The 17,158-nt window shown below is 42.0% G+C and overlaps 1 protein-coding gene across 1 annotated transcript in view; it reads left to right on the forward strand.

Annotated features, from left to right (window-relative positions):
* Nucleotides 1-17,158, forward strand: part of LOC111867584 (rap guanine nucleotide exchange factor 4) — a 221,947-nt gene that overhangs the window by 685 nt on the left and 204,104 nt on the right. The gene's annotated exons all lie outside the window — the stretch shown is intronic.

Genomic DNA, 17,158 nt, shown 5'->3' on the forward strand with positions numbered 1-17,158 from the left:
AATTTTGTGTACTAATTTCTCATCTAAGTTAAGCCACATTTTATATACAAATTCTATCCTTTACATTTGTCTCCAGAAAATTCGGTATTATGTGTTTAACGTCGTTTTTCCCTTAATACAGAGGACGTCCACTTCATAGTCCTCTTAGTTTCAAAACTCCTGCTTCCATGCTCGCTATACTACATATTTCGTTTCTAGTACAGCATTTGGTAGATTCTTCCTTGCCCCATGTCATTTCATTTTTTGAAAGAGGCCGAGTGGAATCTTTTCCTACTTACTCGAAAATAAGGGCCGCGCCATAGCTCAAGCGGTTAGTCGCTGGCTTCCCACCGCGGCGGCCCGGGTTCGATTCCGGGGTCTGGTCAAGTGGGATTTGTGTTGGACAAAGTGACGCTGGAGCAGGTTTTCTCCGAGTACTTCGGTTTCCCCTGCCAATCTGCATTCCACCAATTGCTCCACAATCATCCCCCCCTATTATCTGGGGCTGGTACAATAGGCCAGAAGTGGCCGAGTACAAGGGAATTAGTCCCACCCCACTAGCATTAAAAAATTACTCGAAAATAAACTTTGTGTCTGTCATTGCTCCGTTTCTTAATTTCTTTACCTAATATGTTTGTGTAGCCGGTCACGGTAGCCGAGCGGTCTAAGGCATGTACTGTCTTCGCTCGCTTGGAAACCGGGATCGTGGGTTCGAATCCCACTCAGGACATGTATGTTTAGTTTGTGTGTGTGCGTTTTTCTGTGTTTGTGTACAGGTAGAGGCCTTGCGACGAGCTGATCACCCGCCCAAGGAGTCATACCGAATGTGTAAGCTCTAGAAAAACCAAGGTGAACGGAGAAGTTCATGGAGGTAGGCTTAGGCCCATTGGGGTTGTAGTGCCAAAGAAAAAAAAAGTGTTTGTGTTGCGTTCAGCTGGTTCTGGCAAATTTATTCCTAACTAACTTCATCCAGTTCCTCTTTCATCTTCTTTGCTCATCTTTCCTTTCTGCAATTCATAACAGTGTCTCATCAGATCTTGAACGCCCATTCGTACACGGCGTTGCCAATATTTTACTGCCGTTCACACCGTCTGACTTTTCCTGCTGTCTCTTCTTAGCTCAGTTTCCGCTGTCCCACCCAAGTATTATCTTAATTATATTATTTCATATTCCGAAGAAAAGAAAATTAAAACACTTGACGTGTTCCGACCTGTTTCTGTCCTACTGTTTAAAATGAATTTCATTGCATTGTCCTCGCAGTTTTAATACAGAACAAATTGTTTTCAAGTTGCCATACTAATTGCTTGATACTGCCTTATGAAGAAATGTTAGTTAATGGCCCCATTCAACTACCGGCATAACAGAATTTACCCGTGAAATATAAAAGTTGAAGTTGTCTACTTGCGTAATCAAGCGCGCTATGAATACATGAGTGGAGATAGGGTGCACACATTGCTCCCTGGCTCAGTACTAAATGAAGATGAGTGGTCAGCTTTACGCTCCGGTCGCTTTACTCCGGGAAGTGGTCCTCTGGATGGAACCCAGAGCCAATTTCGACTTGACGGAGAACATCTCCTTAGCCCTAGGGTGAACTGAATGCCGGTTTCCCATCCTCCAGCCCGTATTTTTTTATTGCTAGTGGGGTGGGACTAAGTCCCTTGTACTGCGGCCACTTCTGGCCTATTGTACCAGATGATAGGTGAGGGTGATTGTGGAGCAATTGGTGGAATGAAGATTGGCAGGGGAAACCGAAGTACTCGGAGGAAACCTCCCCCAGCGCCACTTTGTCCACCACAAATCCCACTTGACCAGACCCGGGATCGCCGCGGTGGGAAGCCAGCGACTAACCGCGTGAGCTATGGCGCGCCCTCTGCCCGTGCTCAGTCTCTGTACTGACTTCGGGAATCATATAACCATAGCGTCTTAAATTTCTTGATACAATTCCAATTTTATTACGCAGTTGATTTCCGTATAGAAGAGAAGTAAGTAAAAGAACGTATTTATGTTGTCACGTCCAGGGTTGTACGCGTGACGAAATAGCAGGTTCTGGATCGGATTATTGGATTAATTAGCACTGCGGTTACAATTTCTCTTAATCACAATTAATACAGAGCTGTCTCCGATTTACGCGCTTTCCAGTTCACCTTTGCACATGCACTAGGATTCTCCGTCTTCACTAGTCGTTTCCTGGCAACGTATCTCTATACAGAAATAAACATTTAGTGAAATCTCAGTTTTGGAAAAAGGCTACAATGTGGTATTACCATGTACTCGAGCCTCTTTAATGCACTTCCATGTGGCGCCATAGGTTACCGTCGAACTTCAGGCCAAATTTCTTATATTTGTATTTGACAGACCTAGTAAAACGTAAACGGCCGCCTCTGTGGTCTAGTGGTCAGTGTTCGGTTCCCGGCGCTACCAGACTTTTTTCTGAGAAGTAGTGGGTCTGGAACGGGGTCCACTCAGTCTCGTGATTATAATTGAGGAGGTATTTCAAGGAAATGGCGGCTCCGGTCTATAAAACCAAAATTAACGGCCCTGGGGATTCGTTGCGCTGACCAGGCGAGACTCTCTATCCGCAAAAGTTGGCACTGAACTTTGCCGACAAGCGGCAGTCGCTCGGTCGGTATAGTTCGCTTGCGGACTAAAATCGCGGAGTTTGTTTTGTTTGTAGTCAAACGTAAATATAGCGTAAACCGAATTAAATTAATTTCACTTAACTCACTTACCTAAATCTTTCAGTGATTTCCAATTGTATAGTGAAATCAAATCTGTAAGGCTTCATTAGTGCAGCTACAGATGTTATTGTAGGGAGTCAGGACAGCTCAGTCGGTACAGCGACGGGCTACAGGTTGGACGTCCGGGGTTCGAATCTCTGTAGGGGCAGTATTTCTCTCCTCAAAATCGTCCACACCGAGTCTGGGGGCCACCCAAACTCTACAATGGGTACCTCGAGTTCNGGGGGGGGGGGGTAAAGCGGACGGTGCGTGAATATGACCACTTACCTCCACCTAGTGCCGAGGTCATGAATGGTGGAGCTATAGCTCCATTCTCTCATATGTCTTCATGGCATAATGCTTAATTAATCAAATGCAGTTTCAGTGTATGTGAACAATGTGGACGAAAGAGAGACAAGCAAAATTTTATCGTGATAAACATTCCCACAATATTTCCTCTAATGAAGAGCGGGAATTAATCGTACTGGCATATTTATATGCTAAATTTCTTCCCAGTTATGCACATCTGTAAGAAATTTTGAAGACTCCTCGATGTATAAATTAGGCATCTTGAACGTGAAAAGCTCCCACCATGAATTAGCCCATCCTTCACGTAGATACTGTATATTTTTCAGAAATCTTGTCTCAGCAAAGGTTGCATATGTCACGAAGATCTGTTACCATGCATCAGTCATCATTCAGTGTGGCTAGTGTCGCTCCCACCTTACAGGTTTAACTTAAATAGGAAGGTTTTAATGGCGTAACGATCATACCAAATTTTGTGAAATACACAATTCGGTTTAAAAGCTGAAATGGGGAGATCAGCATACACACAACACACACACTACATGGTTATATCACAAGCCCTCATTTTCTCCCGTAAGGAAGGAAATAAAGCTAAAACATAGGTTTCATTAACGTTGTTAAAAATATTACTTCTAAAATTCTCAAAATATTGGAAGGAAATCGTCATATTTTGTGAGTAAAGATACGAGGGAGACTCAGTAAATAGGTCACAGATGGAAGTGAAACAGCTGTAATGAGCGTAATAAATTTTGTGTTATCACTAAGTAGCAGCACAGTCCAGCTTCATGAGAGTCTAAGCAGCAGACGTGTGCGCGCATGTTTAGAGGCCAATTTCAATAGTCAAAATGGCGACCGTGCTTGAGGAGTGTACTGCCGAAGAGCGAAGTTCTCTTGTGCGTTTTCTTTGGACAAAAGGACTCAATGCAAAGGATATTAATAAAGAAATATTTCCTGTTTACGTTGGGAGGTGTTTGTCGCGTAAAAAGATTCACAGTTCGGTCGAAAAATTCCCTGAAAGACGTTCGAAAGACTCAGATGATGCCCGACCAGGTATCCCTGTTGAGATTGTGACAGAAGCAAATGTGCAGGGGGTGAAAGAGTTACTTCTTGCTGATAGGAGGATAACGACAGGCAGTGTAGCAACTGCACTAGGGTGTTGCCATGGTTTAGCATACAACATAATGCATGATCATTTGAAGTTTGGGAAGGATGCGCACGGCGGGTGCCCAGAGAACTGTAGGATGGGGGAAACGAACCGAATGGGTCTGTCCTTGCAACTTCTCTTACGGTATGCAGACGAAGGAGAAGATTCGAGTTTGCTTAACAGGGCTGTTACTGTGGACGAATCGTTAGCGTATCACTAACAGCCCGAATCAAAGCGTGCTTCAATGCCATGGAAACATCCCAGTCCACCTTCAAGCAAAAAGCTCGAAATTTAAGGTTACCCCATAAGCTGGGAAGTTTATTCTTATAGTATTTTGGGATCCCCAGGGAGTACTGTTAGCCCTTTTTCAGAAGCGTCGTGCAAATGTGAATTCTGCATCATACTATGAAGTTCTGTTGAAGATTTTTGAATGAAATTCGCAGAAAACGTGCAGGCCAACTGGCAAAAGGAGTATTGCTTCATCATGACAATGCCCGACCCCATACAGCCCTAGCAACCGAGGAGATAATTCAGGAACTACAGTGGTGACTTCTTGAACATCCACCTTACAGCCCGGACGTGGCCCCTATTGACTTACAGCAGTTTGGTCCGCTAAAAGACACCTTCGTGGAAAACGTTTCGCTGATCACGAAGAGGTTGAAACGGAGGCGCGGAAGTGGCTGAGACAACAGTCAAAGAGACTTCTATGATGTGGGCTTCGACAAGTGTATCACTGTTGGTGGAGGTTATGTCGAGATACAGATGTTTTTTTTTTTTTTACAGTTTCTAATATCGCATATTTTACGTTTTATGCCCATTTCTGACCTATTCACTGACTCTCCCTCATAATTGTTTTTGCTTGCTTTGTAAACAGCAGTGGGGTTACAGGATTTATCTCTTCTACCAAAATCTTTATACATAAAGCATAAAGTACATAAAATGGGATTGTTAGTTACATATCTTATTTTCAAGTGCATTGACTCTTGGAAATGTAAATGTTACAGCGCTAAATTTGCTACTTCTTTTGACCGTTATGCAAGAAACAACATAAAACAATGCATTGCACAAACACGCATATTTGCTGCTGCAGTTAATGCGGAATTGGTGCTCATGCGTTCTCCTACCCCCCCCCCCGGAGAATCATTGTCCTGAGGACTGTGAGTGGGGTTAAAAATCATACTTTCGCATCGAAAACTTTTTACTAGAGTGCAGAGAGAATTCTGCTCCCAAAAGCCTGTTGTAGACCGTTCGTCCGTTGGTTAAGTCACAAGGCGTCAACACACGATCATCATCATAATACTGCCAGGTGATAAGTTGTCTTGCCTGTTAAGGTTATGTGCCTTCTTCTTCAGTGGTCTTCTCTTCTCCCATAGGCTTGTACGTTTTTTGGCATTCTGCTCGTTCACATTTTTCTTACACTTTCTTTGAAGTTAGTTCAATAATTTTGTATAAATTTTACGATTGTTTGAATTTTAATTCCCTTAAAAGCAATGACTTTTTGTTTGTGTAAACAGCAGTTCCCATAAATTGCATTCCCTGTTCTGATAATCCCATGTGATCTGCTTTTATAATTGCCCAGGCTTCGCTTCCGTATGTCAAAGCAAACAGATAACCTTGAAGATCAGCGTGTGTCGTAATATTGCAGGCCATTTCATTTTCGTACCATCAAAATAACTAGACATCGTGGCCATACTAACTTCTGAGATGCGACCAACATGGCGCATTCATAGCACTCTTGTAACTTGATAAATGGAAGTTAAATTACAGTTTTAAGTAGGAAAAGAGACATTGGCGACATGAATGAATCGTTAAAATAGCGGTGCTATTAAATCATTCTGTCTCTCCGTTATAGTTCCTACCGTACCCCGCTGTTTTATTGGTAGGCAACCATATTTTGTTTAATTCATAATGGGAAATTATTTGGTATATACAAGACCGTGCCGCTACGGCAGTAAATAATAGAAAATGTGCGTGATATCACATTCTTTCTCTTTTAGATCCTGAATTTTATGATAAGTGTTTCTAGCAGTGCACCATGTTTCATTTGTCGGTTAAGAGGTTTAAGTGTCCGTGCACTGTGTTCACATTCTTTGTTAAGTTTGTTAGAGACGCATGTAAAGGAATAATCTGATGAACGCATGGTTAAACACTAAATAAGAGGCTGATAAATATTTATAATGTAATACATAAGAAATCTCATTTATTTCAAGATAAATTCGGACAAAGCGTATTTTTGTGTGTCTTGCAGTGCACCAACTTTCAGTATACATTTTATTGTTTACAATGTTCATGAAGTTTATTAAAATGCACGTAGTTACCCCATTAAGTGTTTATTATGGGTATACAACCTCGGTGAAAATGTGATACCGTGCTATTTATGTATGACTTTTTTATGATGACTTGAATTAGACTAAGAATTTATACGAGTAATTCATTGTGTCTTGGTTCGGTTCGCCATGGTGACCATAAAATTAATGAACAAATTCCACGGAGTCGAATTGCTGTCATAGACTTTGTTTTGCATATCTTGTCTGAGAAGAAATATAGTTTCGCAGGCAAATATTAATAAAAACAAACAAATCATGATATATATTTTTAACGTGTCAGCACTTCTACTTCTGAGCCCTAAAGCTTATGTCAAACGTAAGTGCTTTCATACTTGTCACTATATAATTTCAGACTGCGGTTTTATCGGCATGACCTGCCTGAAGTTTAAGGAGAATGTTGGGGTTTTGCTGTTTGGATCATAGCTTTTTATAATACCAAGGAACAAGCACACGGACATGATATAGTCAAAATTTAATGCCGCCTGAACGCGCTTTCTATGTGTCATTCTTTCTCTCATTCGGACATGTACATTTACGTTGTAACCTTAACTTCGAATAAAGAGGAGCTCTGTAAGATTTGAGGAACTTGCAGCGGTGATTGTGAAGATATGACTTTTCGAAGAAGAACTAGTTAGATTTTAATTTAATTTAATTTTAATTTTTAATTTTAACGCCGTTTAATCATGCAGATGGTATTGAAGGATCGGAGGAACGTACTGCAGCCATCTTCAAAGCTGAATTATGAAGATAGAGGCAGTATATTGCTTCGAAAATTTGGTACCCACCTTTCAGACTATAGCACAGTTTCGTAATCCAGAAGAACACAACATGAAACAGGACTAAAGAGATTTCTCACCTGAATATGAGAACGTAATTGTTATGGTAATGCGTCATGCAGAAAGAAAATGAGGTGTTTTCAACTTCAATAGCATAAATTCATTCGTACTTCCAAAACAGGTGATTCCCCAGGCCCCGCAGTTAAACGCATTACGCGATAGAATATTTGCGGGTTTCAGCACCGCCAATTATCGAACTCAGCACCATGGCTTAACACCCCTCTCCACCCGCTCGGAAAAAATCACGGCTGGGGATCTTGCATAGTCACCTACCTACCACCTCCCAGGAAGCCCGGGACTTTCAGTAACCCCACCCCCACCCCACACACACACACACGGACAGTCTGCAGGATTTATGTCGAAATGTAATTCCATGATAGAGAGCAGCGTGGAAGTGTTTTGCCAGCAGCCAAAGCTCTCGCTTTACTTGTTACAAGTTCACGCATCTTCAGGTGTGACACGAAATTTTCCAGTACCAGTCGCGATAAACTTAGAGGACATGCGTACGGCCTAAAATTGTGCAGTGATGGGGTAACTGATGCACTCGTGGATTTGTTTAGCAACAGTCTCAGTTAATTATAGCATCACAGCAGGACGATATTCATATCTGAGACGTGATAAAGGCCAACGGGAAGCCTTGATTTTTGGTCGTCTGTCTGAGGTGAGCGTCATTTTATAGACTTTCAGAGCGGTATGAATTCTAGACGTCTGATAACTTCACGTGATTTCCATAGGGGTGGGGGGCTGTCGAATTTATCCTCTCCTTATGCTGTGATAATTCTTTTATTCTTCAGTTTTACATTATAGGTGTGGTGAATATATTGTCTGACTTCTCCAGGGTGTTCTTCTGGTTCGAAGTCTCGTAAGATTGATTTTTGTGGCCGCGCCACAGCTCTAGCGGTTAGTCGCAGGCTTCCCACCGCCGCGGCCCGGGTTCGATCCCGGGTCTGATCAAGTGGGATTTGTGGCGAACAAAGTGGCGCTGGTGCAGGTTTTATTCCGAGTACTTCGAATTCCCCTGTCAATCTTAATTCCACCAATTGCTCCACAAACAACCTCACCTATCATCTGGGGCTGGTACAATAGGTCACAAGTGGCCACAGTACAAGGAATTTAGCCCCACACAACTAGCATTAAAAGAAAAGATTGATTTTTAGATGTTGCATCTCTTGATAAAATTAGAAAATGTGAGTCTTTATGTGTTATTTAGTATTCTTTATTTAACAAATCTTAAAGTTAATACTTTGATGTTGGTTAATGCTGTTCGTTTATATTAATTTACTGATCTCTCCTGAGTTTAGTTAGGTTTCAAATAGCGTACTTTTTAAATAATATTCCAGTACTTACATTCATATTTAGCGGCCCCCGTAGTCTAGAGGTAACGTTCCCACCTCATGACTCGTGGTACGCGGGTTCAAACCCGACGGAGGTCGTCGAATTTTTAAGGGCGGAAAAATTCAGGGAACAAGTCCTCCGGGAGGGACTTTAAGCCGTGGGTTCCGTGTCGTAGCTTTACGGCACGTAAAAGAACCTCATATCTCCAAAGGAGGTCACTGAGCCAAATTCAAAGGACGTTTCCCGCCCAACAAGTAGTCTCTGACACCTCTGATAGATGGGGGAAGCTTTATAGATACCGCCAAGCTAGTGGAGGCCGAACTCGCTGGCTCGGTCGGGACTGATGGTACGTACCAATATCGGTAGGTTATAAAGACTGGTAGAATATCATATAGGGAAGCACAATGGACCACTACAGGTCTAAGTGCATGGGGAAACCCACCCTCTCCAATAACTAACTAACTAACTAACTAACTACATTCATATTCTAATCAGTTCATTTATGCGCACAGTTTAAGCGCATCGTCTCGGGACTCACGCCTCCATACTACCCCAGGCCAAGAGAGGGTGTGAGGATATTCCGCACAGTAACAAGCCTTGGGCTGTGGGCACACAGAATCCAGTTCAGTCGTGTCGAATCAAGTGAGATTCAGTAAGGACTGATCTGACTGGTTCCGTTCAGCACACATCAGAAGGAAAAACACAGGGCTAGAAATTAATGCTGCCCCGAGCTTTACTTTTGCATAGCTGAGATGAGCTGGGATTCGCTCCTCTCAGATCTTCCAGTATTCTCTCCTCCATAAAGAATAAACATTTTATTTAATTTTATTTTTGTGATTACATCATCCACATGCGCATTACGACAGAGACCAAAGCAAGCTGATGTTATGTAGATATTGCTGAATAAGTAGTTCATTAAGTGAATTGCCAATTGAACAGGCGTGTTAATTTGAGAAATTAGAAACGTCAGTTCTATCGCGACATTACTGAACAAGTTATTGTACATGAAAAACATCTCTGAGGGTACGCCATGCTCGTATCTTCAATAGACAACCATATAGAAGAACAATTCTGTATGTCAGCAGACCTCATGAGCCAGCCGATGCGGAACAGAAGACTTAAACGCTTCGCGCCAAATGATCTGCCGGGCAGATTCTAGGCATTATATTTAGTATATAAGCTAGACTAAGGTTAAGCGGCCTCCGTAGTCTAGAGGTAACGTTCCCACCTCATTACTCGTGGTACGCGGGTTCAAATACCCGGCGGAGGTCGTCGAATTTTTAAGGGCGGAAAAATTCAGGGAACACGTCCTCCGGGAGGGACTTTAAGCTTTGTGTCCCGTGTCGTAACTTTACGGCACGTAAAAGAACCTCATATCCCCAAATGCGATCACTGAGCCAAATTCCAGGACGTTTCCCGCCCAACAATAGCCTCTAAGGCCTCTGATAGATGGGGGAAGCATTATAGACACCGCTAAGCAAGTGGCCGAACTCGCTTGCTCGGCGGGACTGATGGTACGCACCATTTATCGGTAGGGTAAAGAGACTGGTAGAATATCATAGAAGGAAGCACAATAGATCAAACTGGTCGCGGTGCATGGGGAAACCCACCCTCTCTAAATAACTAACTAACTAACTAGATTAAGGTTATAGATGTAAGTTAGATGTAAGTCCTACTCCTGCAAACACAACTAATCTGTATTGATTATTATACGAAAGGCGTCTACTAATGAGTAGCCTCCTACAAGCTAATATTATATGATTACACCGTTTGCTTATTGTAACTTTTACAGATTGGGAAAAAATAGGAGACATTAAAAAAAAAACGAAATGTCTGGTATCGATTTCGGTTCTTATCGTATGCTTAGAGAGTATCTAATAGCTTACTAATGACAACGCAGCAATCTAAGTCACTATTTGATTATGATATAAACTCAACTGAGGTCTAGACACGGTATAGAAGTGTGAGATCTGAGGTTCTCACGGCTGTCACTATGAAGATTACCATCTCCTGGGGATGTTATGTGAGGTAGTCTGATAGACTACATTTAGATTCTGAAGATGGAGGCGGTACGTTTCTCTGAAACGTCGAGACACTTCTAACAGACTACATGGCCTCACGTTCAGGAAAATAATATTCTTCAAGTCAGGAAATTTTCCTATAACGCACAGTTATGGCGTATTTAGCCCTTATTTAATTATCCCGAAAACTGTAAGACTTACGGAGGAAGGCTATTGCACTTGGAATATGTACAGTGTTTCTGTACTGTGTCTGTTCTAGAAATTGTTCTTTCCGATAACGTTTAGTGTTTATACTCGGGCAGAAACGCACGTAGGTCAAGTGTCCGTTGGTCTCATCCGCTTTTAACCAACGCTGCAATATATCTACACGTTTTAACAGAACTCTTCAGTGTCATATTTTATGAAAGTCCGTTCAGCTCGACAGCGTCAGCGATGAAAAATTCTTCCGGGATCGACATTTTTGAACATTCCATGACACGGTCTCATGAAACGTTTGTGTAAAGAAAATGCGTTATCTCCAGCATTGACATGAGATGTGATGACGTCAGCCCTGGGCAAAACTTTCTCTGGCTGAATATGCAAGTGTCCTTATAATAACCGATTTAGCATGTCTGGACATTAACCCAGTCTCTGTTATTGCCATAGATTCCAATATTTTTGCTATCACACGGGTTACAGTTGTAGTGATTTCTGTTGGTAAGGTTATTTGTTTTTCCTATAAGATGCAAATTGTATTTCCCTTTCACATAGCCGCAATTTAACGTAATTGGTACTGCGGTTAGGTTATACATCTGCGGTATTCTTAATGCATTTGGGGGCACACTAAATGTCACGTTTTCTCTCGCGTGAATAAATATATTTCTTTTTAAATCCCTTAGTGGGGGTTGGAGTCCAACTGGGTCCACTCGGCACGGCGGCCACTGATTGGACTGTTGTAGCCTGCCCCGGGTGATTATGATGATGGAGAGTTTGGTGGAATGAAGATTGGCAAGGGAAACCGAAGTATTCGGAGAAAACCCGCCCCAACGCTACTTTGTCCACCACAAATCCCACTTGACCAGACCCGGGATCGAACCCGGGCCGCCGCGGTGGGAAGTCAGCGACTAACCGCTTGAGCTATGGCGCGGCCAATAAATAACGTAACTTCCACATTAAAAAGAAATGTGTGAGTCAGATTTTAGCGAAGGGCAGCAACTACACTTTAGATCAAGTCCACAAATTTCATCCATTAACACGGAAGTTTTAATGTAGTGCATTAATTCTGCTGTCGTAACTTCTCGCTCGTTATGTTTCCCACAACATGAATTTTATTTGTAATGAAATGTATAGAATCTGCTGTAATTTCCCAGGTGGAGATAACTTCTGCACACTTAACAATTTCGAACTTGTCTTCATGGTAACAATGTGTTTCGTTCAATTATGGCGGACGCTATGCCTCTGAGTAAGCATCAGTTCTGAAACGAGAAGTTTCCGACGAACAACTTCCCCATATATATTAGGATCATTAGTTAACTTCGGGAACAGTCACTTTTTTAAAAGTATTTTGGTTCTGTCCCATCCAGTACTTTTAAGTCTGCGATCTGGCTATTCATATCGAATGAAAATCTTTAACATCTGAAGCATGTTATTTAAGAATGAAGGACTATATAATAGCTCTCGTAGTATCCAAGCCATGCTTTCATATTTCCAGCAGAATCACAAAGCTTCCCTTGCATTGTATCCTCTCGTATTGTCTCGAATCTGACGGTATTAATAGACTTTATTGCCGGCGCAGCTGTCTGAGAGCACAGACAGTATTCAGATTCCATAAAGCACCACTGTAACGGGAGATCATAGACCTTTCGAAAACAGCACTTAATTCATTGCTTAGAAGCCTGTAGGTTCGTAGGCTATTGAATGACACTCTGTTAATGGCATTGGATATTTAGAGACCACGAAATAAGAAAACGGAAGGCTAATTGGATTGGTCATATCTTACGCGGTAACTGCCTTCTAAAAGAAGTTATTGAAGGAAAGATAGAGGGGCGGGTAGAAGTGACCAGAAGACGAGGAAGAAGACGTAAGAAGATGCTGGATGACCTTGGGGACAGAAGAGGATATTTTCATTTGAAGGGGAAAGCTCTAGATCGCATCAAGTGGAGGAACTGTTTTGGAAGAGACTGTGGACCTGTCATCTTGACAGATTACAGATGGATGAATGAATGAATTTAGAGACGTTATATCAACTGCAGAAGGTATTGAACCTATAATGTGATTATCATTCCAAAATTCTACTTTCTGAACATCTTCAAATTTCTTATTCGTCACTACGAGCCATGAAGAACTGGTACATCGTCGTTAAATAAATGAAGAAACAATCAGATATCTATGTTACATTACGTGCATTTCAGTTTGTAAAATGTGGATGGTAACGGAAAGTTTCATGCATACTCTTTTACTGAAAAGCTCCACAAATAGAGCTTGCTGAGTCTGAGTATGTTACAGAATATCAATTAATATTGTACTGAATGAGATATATGGAAATATGTGACATTGCTTTGTCCAGGATAACAGTACATTTTACACCATGAAAAATGACAAAATTAATATTGTCACAAGACTGAGTGTGACTATAGACAGGGAGAGACTTCACTTCTGACTTCTGTTTGTCTTCTGTCTTCTGGATTCTCATCTCCAGTGACGCGACTGTTTGGACACTTTAACACAGCGCATGACTACACTTTACAGTTTACTATCACACACACACACACACACACACACACACACACACACACACACACACACACACTAGTGTCCACCGTCACATCTACACTGCCGTTTGCTGTTACGTACTTCAAATAAGAGATGAAGTTCTGCTTTACCCAGGGGGAAAGAAACCCTGGTACCAATTGTATAGGAGGATAGGTGGACCTCAAAGCCTGTGTCGACACTCTGGAGAATAAGAAACCACTACCTATGCCAGGAATCGAACCCAGACTTCCCGGTCGTCAAACTCATAGCATAGTGACTATAGCCTTATGAGCTACTGTCTTTCCTGCAATTCACAGCGTTAACTCAGTTTCTCAAAATTCAGCACTGTCTTCCGGTTGATTGATTATTAACTTGATGACCACTTGTTGATCTCTTGCGTGATTGAATAGATTAAGCAAGATTTGTTGTATAAAATTAGATGGGATAAGACTTGTAGAACAATAATAACTGCCCTTCAGAAGATTCTGCTGCACCGTCGCTCTATGCCAAAATTATTCCAAGCATTCCACGAACTCCTTAGAAGTAAATTATAAATTTAAGTTAAATTTTGAACTGTAACCCGGGCTAATGAGCACGCTAATTCTGTGGATTACATTCGGCTTTAAACTGCTCCGTCAAATTTCATGTTAGAATAAGCAAAGTTTCGAACGTACTGTCTTTACACTTTCTTCATCCGTCTAAGGAACAGATTATGTCTCCCGTAAATCCACCAACAGCTCGAGCAAAAAATGCAGAAGAAAACGAAATATGCATTTTATACTCGATTTAATTTACGATAAACTCCACGGTTCTCTACGCAAGTAAATAAAAGGAACTGCCATGACAGAATTGTTACACCACACGAATATTTCCTGACTTGTTACTTGTTACGTAAACGAAGAGAATTGTCAGTTTAGAGCAGTTAAGAGAAATGGAATGACTGAGGTTTCACTTGAACGCCGATGTGTGTATGAAAGAGAAAGAGAGAGAGAGACAGAGACCTCAAAGGTATGGCAATGCAGACATCCAGACAGGTTTATAAATTTCAAATACTATATATAAATTCCTAATAACATATTAGCACTAGTTTATGGCTTCGTGACAAATGATAACGGGTTCTGGATTGGATGATTGAATTTATTGGCAATTCCTTATACAATCTTTCTTAATCACAACAGCTTACAGTAAATGACTGTCTAAGATTCACTCTTCTACTCATTCTCTTCACTCTCCTACTCAGTATCTTCATTCTCCTTCTCATTCTCTTCATTCTGATATGATTCAGTTCTGTATCACTTATATAATCTCGAGGCGGACCCATAGAAAACATCCGCAAATACATCCGCAATACATATGCAAACCACATAGAAAACACCTCTTCCACTATTGTTGTATTTGCAGCGCGTTGCATAGCAACGGAAGTTATTCGATTGCGGACATTTCCTAACAATAGCTGTCCTATCGTTCCGCGCGTTTGTTTCTGCGGGAATGTGTTTAGGAAACACTTCTTGCAATACCTTTTCTATTGTTGCTTGCGCGTATTTCGGGCATCGCCTAACAATGGATCTACATGTCACAATATATAGATCAGTTTGACGTATTTTAATCACATCTTCGTATCAGGCCTCAAATTTTACTTGAATGTACAAATTAAACCTTTTAGAAAAACTCACGTTCCCTAGTAATGCTGTAGTGCTTAATGCTCCATGTGATCACTTATTTGTATAGGACAGAATGGAAGTTCATCCAGTTTTATGAATTACTGATCCAAATTGCATAGGCGTGCTGTTGGACGGCTCAAATATATATTGAATACTCTTCTTTAATTTTACATTTCCGTGAGGAAAGATGTCGCTATGTACTACATGTATACGTCTCTGAGGCTAAAAAAGATTGCATAGTGAGGAGTTTCATTATTTGTATTTTTACCAAGCAGTATTGAAAAGCGACTGGCTACGGGCTGGACGACCGAGGAGTCGGAGTTCGAGTCCCGGTAGGGTCAAGAATTTTCTCTTCCCCGCGTCGTCCAGAACGGCTCTGGAGCCTAGCAAGCCTCCTATCCAATGGATAAGGGGGCTCTTTCCCCGGGGGTAAAGCGGCCAGAGCGTGAAGCTGACTACTCACCTCCAACTAGTGCCGAGGTCAAGAAAATATGGATCTGTATATCTCCTCCCCCATACGCCTTCATGTCATAGTGCTTAATTACTTAATTACAGGGAAAACTTTACCTTTTACCAATCGTTATTAGTGAGGTCAGTTCAAAGAGGATGGGTGGGTGGGATATGTGGTATGTATATTGTGATAAGAAGAGCATGCAGCATTTCACTTAGAAGACTGAATGGAAGAGGCCACTTGTGGGACTTAAATGTCGGTGAGAGAATGATATTAAAATGGACCTTAGAGAAATAAGATATGAAGGCATGACGTGGATGCGTCTGGGTCTTTTTGAACACAGCAGTGAACCTTCGTGCTGTATAAGGGACGGGAATACGCACATTTTCACCAGGTGAGCGACTGTCAGTTTCTCAAGAATTCTGTTCATGGAATGAATGTCTCTCTAATAATTTCTACTAACTTCATGGACTTCATGAAGTTATTACTGACGCTATAACACCGGAAGTGCTACAGTTCTGTATCGTGTTGCTTTCACTTAGGACACATATTCCTGGTACTTCTGTTTGAGTTTCATGGGTTTGGGTGAGACTGAGTCTACTTGGTATATCTACTTTTAATTTGCCTATTGTACGAGCCCTGGTCGATGAGTATGGAGCATTTTGTAGAATAAGAATTGGCAAGGGAAACCGAAGTACTCGGAGGAAACCTTTCCCAATATCACTTCGTCCATCGTAAAACCCTGACGACTTGAACTGGAATCGAATTCTGGCCACCAGCGTGGAAAGACGGTGACTAACCACCTGAGCTACGGCACGAATATCTTCCCGGTACGTAAGTTGAAATGTTCCTTAGTCGCTCGGCAATAACGGATTTAACGTTGTGTTTCCTTTTTCGTTTTTCGCGGATTGCGTCCATTGCCTTCTCCGAGTTCAGAATTAATTCTGCGTTATTTTAATCATGTATAGATCACCTATGCCGGTATATCGGAATCAGCCAGTCACAAGACGTTAACCTACAAAGGGCAATATACATGAACACGTTGACGTACAGCCTTGTACTGAGAGGGATCCGAGCTCACGATCCCAATGTTCGGGCCCGCCTTGGCCTTTAACCCGTTTGCTACAGAAAATATATGTTCTGCCATAATAAACCCCCGTTTTTTTAGGGAGCGCATTTCACAGATTACTGAACCCCATGGTCACATTCTGGTCAATTGAATTTGACCTTCAGATACGTTTAGTACGAACGTAACACGACCACAATTAACAGTCCCCATGGACAGCCGCCGGACAACGAGGATGCCTGAGATTCCTTTGCACTTCGACGGATGTTGCAGTTACAGTAAGGACTGAGGCCGCGCCATTGCTCAAGCGGTTAGTCGCTGGCTTCCCACCGCGTCGGCCCGGGTTCGATCCCGGGTCTGGTCAAGTGGGATTTGTGGTGGACAAAGTGGCGCTGGGGCAGGTTTTACTCCGAGTACTTCGGTTTCCCCTGCCAATCTTCATTCCACCAATTGCTCCACAGTCACCCTCACCTATCATCTGGGGCTGGTACAATAGGCCAGAAGTGGCTGCAGTACAAGAGACTTAGTCCCACCCCACTAGCATTAAAAAAATTACAGTAAAGCCTGCGCGCGATTTTGGGACAT

The sequence above is a fragment of the Cryptotermes secundus genome, unplaced genomic scaffold (assembly GCF_002891405.2).
Source record: "Cryptotermes secundus unplaced genomic scaffold, Csec_1.0 scaffold480, whole genome shotgun sequence".
Taxonomy (NCBI): Eukaryota; Metazoa; Arthropoda; class Insecta; order Blattodea; family Kalotermitidae; genus Cryptotermes; species Cryptotermes secundus.